The sequence below is a fragment of the Sinohyriopsis cumingii genome, chromosome 6 (assembly GCF_028554795.1).
Source record: "Sinohyriopsis cumingii isolate HCF-2022 chromosome 6, ASM2855479v2, whole genome shotgun sequence".
NCBI lineage: Eukaryota > Metazoa > Mollusca > Bivalvia > Unionida > Unionidae > Sinohyriopsis > Sinohyriopsis cumingii.
The window spans coordinates 149360770-149374232 of record NC_142966.1 but is presented as its reverse complement, the minus strand read 5'-3'; the positions used below and the strand labels follow the sequence as shown (position 1 = coordinate 149374232).

The window sequence follows — 13463 nt, the reverse complement described above, 5'->3', positions numbered from 1 at the left end:
TTACTCTGAATCATGGTCAGATAAAAAATATTCAAGCATCAGCAAATAAAAATTGTGGATTAAAAATTTCACTAAAAATTAACAACTATTAGGCAGCCAAAATAAATTATCATTGACAGAACGCCGACTCAAACGCTTCAATAGCGAAAACACTCAAATTCCGGTGTTAGACTTAATCTTGTAGCTGGTTCGGTTAAAGACTCGATTAAAATCGGTGGAATATTTCCACTTCTTGCAGCTATGCCATGTTTAATAGCCGCTGCAGTCCCAGCTGTTGAAAAAGCAGTTGCGCTTGGTCTGCAGGAACTGCTGGTGGATTAGCAACAAAACCATAATAACAGGAAAAGGATTTTAAAAAGAGGGAAAGGTCTAAGACTTCCAGGAACGTCTTATCGATACGGAAAGGGACTGAGACTTCCAGGAACACTTCGTTAATCTTTCCAATGTCAAATTTTGATTTGCTTGATGCTGCTAAAATCTGGAGGTGTTTTTATGCGTGACCAATTACAAAAACAGCCGTAAAATACTGAAACTGGTATTATTAATCTCGATAATTGTTCTGGTCCTGGTACTCATTGGGCGGCATATGCAACTGATCCACATGGAATTATTTATTTTGATTCGTATGGACTTGCTCCACCAAAAGTCTTTGTAAATTGCGTAAACACAATAAAAACTTCAGTCTGGTATTCAACATTACCAACACAAACAATAACCGATCCGACAATATGTGGCAGCGCAGTAATTTCTGTACTCGATACTGTGTCATCATCAACATTACCACCTCATAAAGTCGTGCACGATTATACAAGTAGACGCGTCGTGTTAAACAGATCTTAAAGTATAATGGTAGATAGTTATGGAAGATCTTCATCTAAACAAACAAACAAAAACGACGAAATAACTCATGAAAATATAAGTAAATAGATTAGTGATGAAAATATCTGAATTATTAAACCTTGCAAATGTAGATCCAAACGAAGTGGTTGTATTTCAAGGTAACTAGGGAAAATTAAAAACAAGTAATCTTTCATTGAAATATATTATCGTTAAAATTAATGGAGTAACTGAAAATTAAAAATAGCTGTGTTTGATAATAATGGAAAAATTAAACCCGGTGTTATTATGTCAACGATATTAGATAATATTTGTGGTCGAGTACAAAAATCCGGTGATACAAAAATTCGGTTCTCTTAATATGTCTAATAATACAATTACTGATCTTGGAGAACCAGAATCAGACAATGACGTTGTAACGAAGAAATATATCGATGATAAAAAAAACTTCCAATGATGAACTTGTTAGTTTCAGTTAATAACGAAATGTCAAAATTTAGATCTGATTATAATACTCATGTGAGCACATTTTTGAATTTTCGTAGAAACATAAATAGATCCATTAATGATTTTTTATTGGGGGGGGGAAGAATCCACCAGTCATCGATATTTAACTCTCTGACATATAAAAAATTACCGACAGTGTAGTATATAGAGTAGTAGCGTCTGGACAAGCATTATGGTCACCACTTAATAAATCTATCAAACATCGCGCTGAGGTCACCGGTATATACAGGCTCTCAGTACTTGGTGTTACAACATTTATAATATCTACCACAATTTCACGGCGTTATCCACTCCTGACTCCGTCAGATGGATCTCGTAGATTAATGTTATTGATTTTTGGAGCAAAACGACAAAGGAAATATCTACCCGAAGAAAAAACACGGCTTAATTTGCTATTGGTGTCTTGAATTAGTAGCCAAATTCCCACCTAATTAAATATAATGAACATTCCAATCAAGGCGCAACGTGCAGCGCAACATTACAGATATAATCAAGCACGTTAATGGCAAAAGAAACTAAAAAATATAGTTGACGAATATACAATAAAAGCAAAAAATATCGCAGACTTGTAATTGTTGTTGCCATAATTGTTTATTCAGTGTCTGCTTTTATCGCTGGAACCGGTGTAGTATTATCAACAATAACACCATCGCTAGCGATGGCACCAGCAGTTGTAACATTTTGTTTCAGCCGCAACAACAATTACTGGTCTTCTTAATATCATAGCAAAAAAATATGTACATGCACAAACACAAAATTGCATGATTATATAATAAAATTATAAACAGCGACGATAGCTTACTCCAAATTATCTTCGTTATTATCAGCAAGTCTTAGTGATGGAAAAATATCTGATTTTGAATTTATACAGATGATTACAATTGACACAGAAGAAATTAATAATAATAATAATAATAATAATAATAATAATGTCAACGCCGAACGAATTACTCCAGCATATCGTAATTAATACAACTCCGTCAAAAACTAGAATGATATCAGTAAACATAACTAATCCAGAATTTAGTGTTAACTTTCCAACTTCAATTCCACCGAAATAAATATCGCTAGCACAATTACAAGTTTATTACAGCTGGCCAATATCATATCAAAATCATTCGGTGGATTGCCAGCAAATAATTCGCTTGCATTTGCAAATAAGAATAAAGATGATGGAACTCCCGATTGGCAAGTTGACAGAATTCCAACAGGTAATTATCAAATCGAACAAATCAATAATGACTTCCAGCGCAGATCTAAGTCGAAAATAGCTATCACTGTTCACGAACCAACTTTATCAGCGGCGATTTAAATAAATTCACCAGATTACGTTGTAGATATTTATAAATCACCAATCCGATCAGTGTCAAGTTGGTCTAAGGTTCCTCCAAGGTATCATAGACTTCCAGAATCAAAGTTAAATGAATTCCTTACAGATGAAATTTTGTTTTATAACAAATCCAAAATATCGAGAAGAAATAAGATCTCCATTACACCCTAATCATAATTTAGTATATTCTTCTCTTATAATCATAGAAAATAGGGAAAATAAAAGATATATTGTTAACGAAAATATATTCAAATTATTATCTAAACAAATGAAAGATGAACATACAATTATATCTGCGGAATTAGAACGGTTATTTAAAAATTATATTCTGGAATATCCTAATGACGAGCTAAGAAAGAAAATCATTGAAACAATAAAACATTTAAATCAAGTTCTATCAGACACTGAATCTGTTAATAAAATAATTATTGATAATACAAATATTGCAGTTAGTAGATCACCACAACAAATTAATAGCATAATTATTCACAAAGATATATTTCTCGATCATTATAAAATAACTGAAGCAGAATTACTAATATTTGTAATACCAGAAGTTAGAATCGATGGACTAAAAGAAAATTAGTCAACGATCTTATCAATGAAAACTTTCCTAAAATTGTTGAGTCTTGGAAAAAAAACACTATACCACCAGTAATTCTCAGACATAATAATAATGCGTATGGTGAAGGCCGTCATATTTCACCAAGAATTGTTAATATAACTTCAACAATCGCAGTTAATCTTGTATGCTACGTAATTGATGGCAGCTATCAAATTGATCCTGAAAAATCCAATTAGGCTCAGCAAGGATATATTCTGTATTCATTTACATCGCAAGTACCTCCTGGATATTTGATTGTACAAGATCCTATTAACCCGGTTTATCTGCGTTGTCAAAATAATGTATTGACACAAATTAATTTTAAACTTACTGACCAAAATGGCAATTTGCTTGATTTAAGACAAAAAATTCATAATATTAATTTATATGTAAGATCATAGATCTTCACGTTCGTGAGATTATAACAGAATTTATTTTTTACTGTTTCTCGGTAAATCGTACATAAATAAGGAAAATAAAAAAAAACAAACAAATGACATAAAAACAGAATATAATTTTTTGGGGGACAAAGTCAAGGATAAATCTAGCCACGATGTTGATCCCAGTTGCCATAACTTTCATTGTCACTAATTTCACTTTCACAATCACCAGTGTCGTTGTTACTACTTTCACTTTCACAGTCACATTCACTTTCATGATCTGACAAATATTTTTAATTACCTCACACGCGTGTTAATTATCTTTTTCTTCTCATATTCGTCGGCTAATTCTGATCTAATTTTTTCAATCGCGCGTGAGAGAGATACAAATTTATTAACTTCTGTATATTTACACATAGCCAAAGATTGGAACATACACTGTTGGATGAGCTTTATAAATCTGTATTCTGCTGGTAGTGTATATCGATCTTCGAATTTTTGTGTTTTCAATGATTCAAAATCACAAATAAGTTTTCCTGGATCAAGCTGAAGTTTCTACCGTCATCTTTAAAGTTTTTAATTGCAGAAATAATATCATTACTATTTTCGTAGTTATATATATATATATATATATATATATATATATATATATATATATATATATATATATATATATATATATATATATATATATATATATATATATATATATATATATATATATATATATATATATATATATATGAAATGCAATTATTTATCAACAAAAAAATAAAGAATAGCATGAAGAGCGGTTATCATTCATGGGGTCCCTTCCTTTGTGCCTTTCCATAGGATCCTTTTGTGAGATCATTCTTATGGTCTTCTTGGCACCCCACGAGGCTTTTCTTTGTGTTTTTGTGTGGGGTACCATTCAGTGAGATTGAGAGCTTACATCACGCTACGGTTTATTTTTGAAGGGCTCAAAACTGCATTCGTAATACACACACACACACACACACACCAGCGAAATCCCTAAACGAAACAAAATTTTAGAGATTCAGAGGGTTGTCTAGGCCTTTCAATTTCATGTACACACCCCCACCATATTTAACCCCGGGGAGAGTGCACAACGCACGTTGTTTGACGTGGCAAGGAGGTGTACATGAAATTCATTCGGGGCTTCGGAGCCCACCACTTTAATGAAAAACCACGATTATCGGCACCTTTGACAGTTTGCCAATCACGGGACTAGAACGCCAACCCTCGAGTATGAGAAATAGCCACGCTACCACTGCGTTATGTTCCAGTCTTACTGATATATGTTTCAGAAATTATTATGAAGTTACTTATGGTGGATTTCCTACAAATAACTACAGCGTGGATTTATTTTCCATTTTCTAGAACACATCGTCTTAAAATAATCATATATTGTATATATTTCTGCCCTTATCTAAGTCAGATTAAAAATACACCTTTTTCTGTACAACAGGAAGCCCTAGAAATAACTGAACTGTATTGATTATAAGCGGGCGTGTGGCCACTGTTTTCTGCCTTGATTTTGCAGGTAAGTTAGAACGTATCAATATCCTTCTACTAATTTGAACTATTATAAAATTATGTTCCTCCACTGATTTTAATTATCACACATATGGTTAATAATTACTTACTATGACAATTTTTTTAACTCTACCGAAGAAAGGTATGCTCCTTTAAGATCTTCAGTGCTCGCGTACGTTTCGATAAATCTCTTATCGATGATAAGTAGAGTTTCTGAGTTTGCTGTCAGAGTCGCTACAGATTAATTTTACATGTATATCAAAAATAAATACTTAATTGCTAGAACAACTGCATATCAGCACTTATTCATCATGGGGTGAATGGAGAATAAAACAAGAAAATATACTTAATTATTCTGAATCCGCCGACGCTGAAATTAAGGATATTTGTTACTAAAAAAATCAAATATTAAAATTGTCATCTACGCCATCGGTATCTGATTTTGTAGCGAGACATAAAACAGTTTATCTCAATGGGCCTGCAGGTTGCGGTAAAACAACTCGTGTGATTAAATTATTCTTTAACAGTTGTTCAGCAATGGTTGTATTAACACATACACACAGAGTCGCAAGAGAAATGAAAGAAAGAAACATTAAATCATGCACTTATCACAAAGGGAGATAAATGGACTCATGAACGAATGGGCATGAAATAGATTCCAAGGATTATTGTTGTAAACAGTGTGACAAAAAATTAAGCGCGACTTTGATCTCGATGCTTAATTTATCATGACACTGAACAACAGCAAAATAATCATTGTGCGAGCTGTAACACAGTAATGTTGTGGCGATATTCAAATAATAATCCAAGACAATTTACCGTAGATTGAATTAATAGTAGTCTTGGTCATACACGCGAAAATGTGATGCTGACCTGTCTTGAATGTAATCGACGTCGAGGTTGTTGTTGTTGTTGTTGTGGGGTTTAACGCCATTTTTCAGCACGATAGGCTATACATGGCGGCCAGTATAAATGGTGGAGGAAGAACCCGGAAAACCCCGGAAAGAACCACCGACCCACGAGAAGCTACTGGCAGGCTTTCTCACATGCCCACATTGGCTGAATCTTAGACTCGAACCGCCGCAGACAGAGGTGAGATGGCAGTGATCCGTAACGAAGAGCGCTTTAGACCACTCGGCCACTCGGGGCCCCCGACGTCGAGGTGCTAATTTACAAAAGTGAATGCGGTGGTAATTGTGTGTCTTCAGGAATAACTTGTAACTGTTTACGTACAAATCCACGTTGAAGAGCAGTTGAATCTAATCTATAGATTGCAGGTCTACCCATGGATCTTACCACGCTAGAAATTGTATGTGTCGTAATACTCCCAATAGGATCAGTCGCTCTTTTTTTACCACCTTCAGGTTCACCAGGTTCATATAAATAGCTTATAGTAACATTACCTAGCACTGGTTGTTTTGAAAAGTCATGTCGTTTTATTGGTATATGTTTATTTGTAATTGCATTAATGGGTTTCATAGAAATTGCACTAGTAATTTCATTATTTAATGCAGCTATTACACTTGGTAATCTTGCAACCCATTCACGTGATCTTGTATCTTTCTGAATTATTTCCTTTGCATACTGATATCCAAATAACTGCTCAGCAAGTGTTCGATTAAATCGTTCAACAATTGCCTGATGGCGATGAATTGCGGTATGTCCTCGTACAATTTTGACGTTATGTTTTTTTAATCAGAGATCATTCTGCACCAAGAAACTCCTTGCCAGGATCAGCTTGTAGTAACTGTGGCTATCGTAAGGTTCCTCGTTGATAAATTCGTTCAAAAGCAGATACAACTTTAGCTGCTGTTTTAGTTGATAACGGCTCTGATTCCTTATATCTACTTGCAACATCAACGACAGTTAACGCGTATTTGTATGTACGTGATTAACGTCTACCAATTTTAATAGTATCTTGTGGTAAAAATAAAATATCTGCTTGATGAACTGCATTAGGAGTGCTGACATCAAAATGCGCATGCGGAATATTTTTAGGTGTTGGTAGCATAATTTACCATATTGCCTGTCGTGCTAACCAAGATAGAACTTAAAACATCTAAAAACAATATACATATATATAATTTAATTCTTTGTGGAAATGTGAATTGCCATTACGATGTTGAATTGGAGAGTTTTTCCTAAACTTACGTGGCTCATTTAGATAGATACAAGAGAACTTGTTCTGCATATTGTATCTTGAGTAAGCCAATGACTTTACTGAATTTAATTATGATTTGGCGAAACCCTGTGCTCTGAGAGAGTTAGAATGTATATCCTCTTAACGAGCTCTCTATGAAATCGCTGTACCTTTGTGTTTTTCCAAGTGGAAATGATACGACAGCGAAATCGACTAATGTGAGGCTTAACGAGTATTTCTTTGGCAGTTGGCAGTTGCCATGCAATCGAGGACTTTAAAAGGTTACTGACCAGATAATAAGTAGGGCATCTCCGGCGATCCAACAGCTTACGGAAATGATGTTCAAAGATTTGAAGACCCAATTAAGGAATACGCGATTGAATCTGAAAGTACTGATTTAATCATATTCCGACGTCAATAAGCCTTAATGTTATTACTGAACAGTGGTGATGTCAAGTTTGAACTGTTTTAGTTTCCTTTAAACCTAATGATTTGGGAAACCAAAATACTAGTATTCAGTTCTGACGATGAACCCATCTTTTGTCAAAAACATACATATGTATGCAAATGTGTGATGCATTTTAGTGAGCAAATTAAACGGTAAGAATAATTGGTGGTCTCCGTAACACACGGAATTGTCACTAATTTTTCCTTAATATATGACCTAATAGGGATCTATTAAGTTGTAATCGCGTTTGGATCATCAGAGCATGCTTCATACACGCTAATTCTAATGCATGTTCCTAAGGTTAATTGTTAAATTAGTAGATATATTCATAATGATAAGATGACCGCAGAGAACTTTCCGCCGTTGTCATGTTTTAAGAATGCCAGCTTTCTAGTCTCGTTCAACCAGACTCTCTAGAGATATACGCCAAGCGCATGACAGGTACACTATACAACTTAATATAATGTACAAAACGAAGCTTACCCGAAATCTGATCAAGTTGTTGATTTATTTCTAACTATACAGCGTTCTTCTCATATACGTAAACATTTTTAATTTTTTGATGTTTTTTTAAACGACATCGCATGATCTCCACAGTCTTGCTTCTGCGTAAAAAGCTGCAAATCGTTCGAATGTAATACTGATAATGCAAGAGTCCAAGCATATAAGTTTTGGAAGGTGTTGTCTGTCATTTGAATCCGGGTATTTTTCTGTTACCTCAAGATAATTTAGTTTTTCAACTTATATAATGGATATAATATATTCTGTTTTATATAAATCAAGGCAAGAATATTTTTGAAGACGGGATTTTTTCATGCCAAGCCTCCGAAAACCTCCAAGAAAATTAAATGAACGGTTTCTACACCGACGTACACAGTACGCTTTTAAAAAAACTGTGTTAACACACTGAACCACCTCCAACGTCTATAACAAATGTGTTTATATTTATCGTCTACGCACACAATATTAACGATGGATTTGCCGATACAGATGATATATTTTTCTGTCAGAATACAAATGAGTCGCACCTATCGGCTACTATCATTGTTGCATTGTACAGACACTCACAAGACTCGCTTGGCGTTGATATCTCGGAGTCACGCGCGATCTTGATCGAACTAGACGAGCTTACTCAAGTGCGGTGGTTCCCAACCTTTTTTGGCCGCGACCCAGGAAAATATTTTCTCTGAACCTGACGACCCCGTTTCGACGTTTCAATAAGTTTTGCCACCTTAACAAAAACTCCTGGCGACCCTCCAGAACCTTCTCACGAACTGGACGTTGAGTACCACTGCTCAGTCAGTAGGCATTCATCCGACACTCCATGTAAATTATCAATGTTCGTTTAGTAACACGTGACATACGAATAGCAAGGATCTCCATTTCGAATTTACTATTTGAGTTGTGAAAATGTTGTAAAATTAAGACACGCTGTTATTTTCATATTAACTCTTAATACAAATGTAGAATGTGAAGATCAGTTTTTAATGTAATGGGAGTGAAATCCTGTTTACATAGTTTGTCAAACCTACGTTCCGCTTTGACTTAAACATTGACTCAACCGTTTCAAAACTGTGGTGAATAAGATATTTCTAATTTTACCATACTGTTGCAACACGGTCTCGTGTAAGTGTGGACATTTGGTTTACGGATATGTATTAGCCATTTTTAAATATTTTAAATAAATCTCGTAAATAAGGATAAATAAATGTTATAACGCTTTTAAAGCTCACTTTTATTTTCAAAAAAAAAAAACCCATAAAACAGCGTTGTTTTATCATTGTCATTAAAGTTACTTGATATATATGGCTAAATAACACGTAATTTCCATTTTCAAAGGAAGACAATATTGACTTTGTATTGGTTGATAATAGGGATGACATCAATGATGCACTTTTGTAATGGGGCATTCATTGGTGCATTTGGCAATTATCGTCTTACATCATTGGTCGCAGACATGAAAGCAACTTTCATCAAACTGGAAATAACGTTTTAATGTCTCTCTAATTTACAGACTAACAAAATACAGCTTTCCGTCCATTCGCAACTTCCGGGTCAATCTTACATATCACACCTCGAATGAATGTTGATACCTGCCATTCAGACCACCTAGGCTATTAACGAAACAAACAGTGCCATAGAAGTGGCCCGACTAGATTGCAGTTCCTTTTTGTTTTCTTTTTTTATATATATAAAAACAATTATGGCAAAAAGAACGTATGATTTTTTTCTATATTACTTCGACAACTTACACATGAAGCATATTTTTGCCTTGCATATATAGACGAAGTCGTCTGGATACTTTTTGTCAGCATGATAATCTCAGTATAAGGTGTCGTTGGGTCGCGGATCAAAGTGAGAATTATGAAATACAGATTAGAACAACAACAACAAAAAAAGAAAGTTCTCAGTGGAAAGCGATTTTGAATTTTTTCGATAAGCTTCAATCAGACTACCAAAATAAAACACAAACTGTGCAACTTTACACAATATTTTGGTGCAAACTGTTTTATTGATAGATAGATAGTGTTATGTATATTTAATGTAATTGTTTGTTTGCTTATTTGTTTATTTTATTCCATTACATGCTATTGCAAGGTAACATTGTTTACTCGAATTAAAAATTTCCGAAATAGAAACATTGTATCTAGTTCCTGACCTTGTTCCAAAATCAGTGACAGTTTTGGTAAACAACTTTTTTTTTAAAATTGCTTTCTCAGAGTAAGAATCATTGAGTCCAGGTCATACCTGGACTACGTGATATTCATCATGCAACAAACTTCCATGTTTTCCAGAAGGATGATTAACTTTCATTATGTTTCAGGTATAGGAATTACCGTTTTGCTAAATGTCTTCGAAAATTGGAACTACTATATTTTGTGAATCAAAGAGTACAATGACGCTTATTTTCCAAAGTGTGCACTGACACCTGTCTTTATACTTGCATTGTGAAGCTTATTTTCATAAGTGTACAGTGAAACATATTTATGAGTGTACAGTGACACACATCTTTATATATACAGTGACACATATCTTTATAAGTGTACAGTGACTCTTTTCTTAATAAGTGACAAGCGACACGTATATTTATAAGTGTACATTGACACTTATGTTAATAAGTGTACAGTGACACATGTCTTAATAAGTGTACTTGTGACATATCTTTATATGTGTACAGTGACACATCTTTATGTGCATTTTGACACATATCGTCATATGTGTGATGTGACATGTATCTTTATAAGTTTATAATTACACTTATCTTTATATGCATATCGTTACATTTTATATACAGTGTATTTTTCCAAGTCAATACTGACGTGTATCTTTATATATGTATTGTGACACTTACTATTATGATAAGCTAAATATTCACCAGTTCTGACATAACTTGCTGCATTTATACCCCTTTTTTAAAAGTCTATTCACGCAGGAACACGGATATGTTGGTCCCAAATGTAACCTATCTTTACGTACATTTGGAGGTAAATAGAACACACAAAATGTAATATATCTTTACGTTCGTTTGGGATAAATGGAACCCACCAAATGTAATATATATGTACGTTCATTTGGGGTAAATAAAACCCACCAATTTGGTCTGATGTTAAACATTATTTTTACGGAGTGGCGAACGCTCTTTGATGATTTTAATACAACGAAGAAATCTAAGACTGCTGAAGAAAAAACCATTGTTTATTTCGAATATTTTATTGCAAGAAATTAAAGATGTGCGTACATGTTCAGTTATGTATAATGTTCGAGTTGACGTCAGTAGAGTGGATGACTCTCCCTCCCCCCCCCCCCACACACACACCGGAATGTACAATGGCTGTACAAAATACTTAGACCTTAAAAACTTTGCCATAAATTAATGCCGTTCTTTTCTTACCCTCGTGCAACCCATTGAAGAAATTTTATTACAAGTTGCTACAAGATTATTGTCAGATTTTGCGGATACCGAATAACAATTTGAGCTTCAGCGATCATTACCTTCAGCTTTTGTGAAGTATCTATGAAATATAAGAAATGGAAACTAGGAACTTGATTTATTATTATAAAACAAAACTACGATCTGAGTTTTTTATACCTTACTTTCATTCCAAATGATTTAGTTTGCTGCTTCAAACAAAATGTGCTTTCGACAAGACATTTGATCGAAAAACAGTGACAGCAAACATCATTTATCAGTGATCATATTTTTAGAGGAGTCTTTGACATTTGACCTTTGTACTTTCAAAGCAATATTGGACTGGGTTTATCAAGATATAGTTCATACGTTATTGAGAATCGGGTGCATAATAGTTGACTTATTAAGCGAGTTGGTGCGCCCACGGAATTATTTTCCGGTGGGTCAGGTGGGGACCAAACCTATAGAGGTCAGTCATTACGTCTTACGGATGTAGGCCAAAATTATGTTTAGAGATTAAATCGGGGTAAAGGGGGTGGGGGGCAAGTGTACCCCTTGCTCCTATATGCGGGCGCCCATGTAAGCTAGAAAATACTACTTGGGCTCCAATGACTTTGTCATGCCAATCAGATATCCCCACCCACTCAGATTACTAGGGTTTCTTTCTTCCAAACATGAAATATCCACCCATGAAGCTCGCGCATAATAGGTCGGAAAAAGCCTAATATATTGCGCATCCAAAGACGGACGGAGAAACAGACAGTCATCTCTTACGCTGTATACGTCGCCTCGAAACCCCAGAAGTAGGAAAATAATAACGTATTAAGAGATATGCAACATGTTTCAATATTCTGGTCGGAAATTGGAACTATACTTGACAAAGAGTACCTCTATTCTTGCCAAGTATGGCTAAATTTCCAGTAGTTTACGAAGCGAGTGTGTGCTTTTAAGTTCCGCAGTGGTCGAACGAACATGTTAGGGTGATGTTTCGTTTACATATTGAAATAAAGGCAATTTTGTTTCTTTGTTAATTAACCTTTTACAAAACGTTCTACACATTGTCACATTTTGCGGTTCAAGCAATAAAAATAAGTCAAAATTCCTTACCTTGATGCGTCTACTATCCTCCAATGCAAGTGAGGCTATTAACGATTGACCGATGTTTTTAAATCTCCATGAGAATGTATCGACAATATTCTCATTCTAAATCTGAACAAATAATGTCAAAACTCCGGTAATTTGAGACTGCATGAAACGGGAATGGATAACAAGTCAATATTCTCTACACATGACTCTTTCGTCCCTTACTTAACAATGTGAGCTAAATTTTAAGCCTGTTAAATAGTCAGTACTGCCAATTTATGTACTGTACAATCATATACATACCACAAGCATGTGAATGTCGCGTTAGGCACCATGATCAATGGCAGCGGCATCGCGTTGCTTAGGAAACGAAAGATGCACTGAAGTCATGCCAATAATTGCCGCTTTAGAGGTGAAAATGACATCTCGAAATGTACACATCATTGCCACGTCGTAACTATACCATTCTAATTATATTTAATAGCTACTCCGCCACAAAACGTGCTTTGTATATTGAGTTATTGCTTTATTTTTCAGATTATCGGTACAAAAATCAATTAGAGTTATAATATTCAAATTGTTAGTGATTGATATTATCCGTGTGATTTGGATTTTTAACGTAGGTTTAACAATTTTTCAGTCATGTCGCTACGATGTCTGCAGAGTGACAGTTTATAGTGAAGTC

At 34.6% G+C, this 13463-nt stretch overlaps 1 protein-coding gene across 1 annotated transcript in view; it reads right to left on the bottom strand.

Annotated features, from left to right (window-relative positions):
- Positions 1–12972, bottom strand: part of LOC149798248 (serine/threonine-protein phosphatase with EF-hands 1-like) — an 87625-nt gene extending 74653 nt beyond the window's left edge. The window contains exon 1 of the mRNA XM_089960560.1: positions 12803–12972. The gene's annotated coding sequence lies outside the window, so the exon portion shown is untranslated. The remainder of the gene's footprint in view (positions 1–12802) is intronic.
- Between the last annotated feature and the right edge of the window lie 491 nt (positions 12973–13463).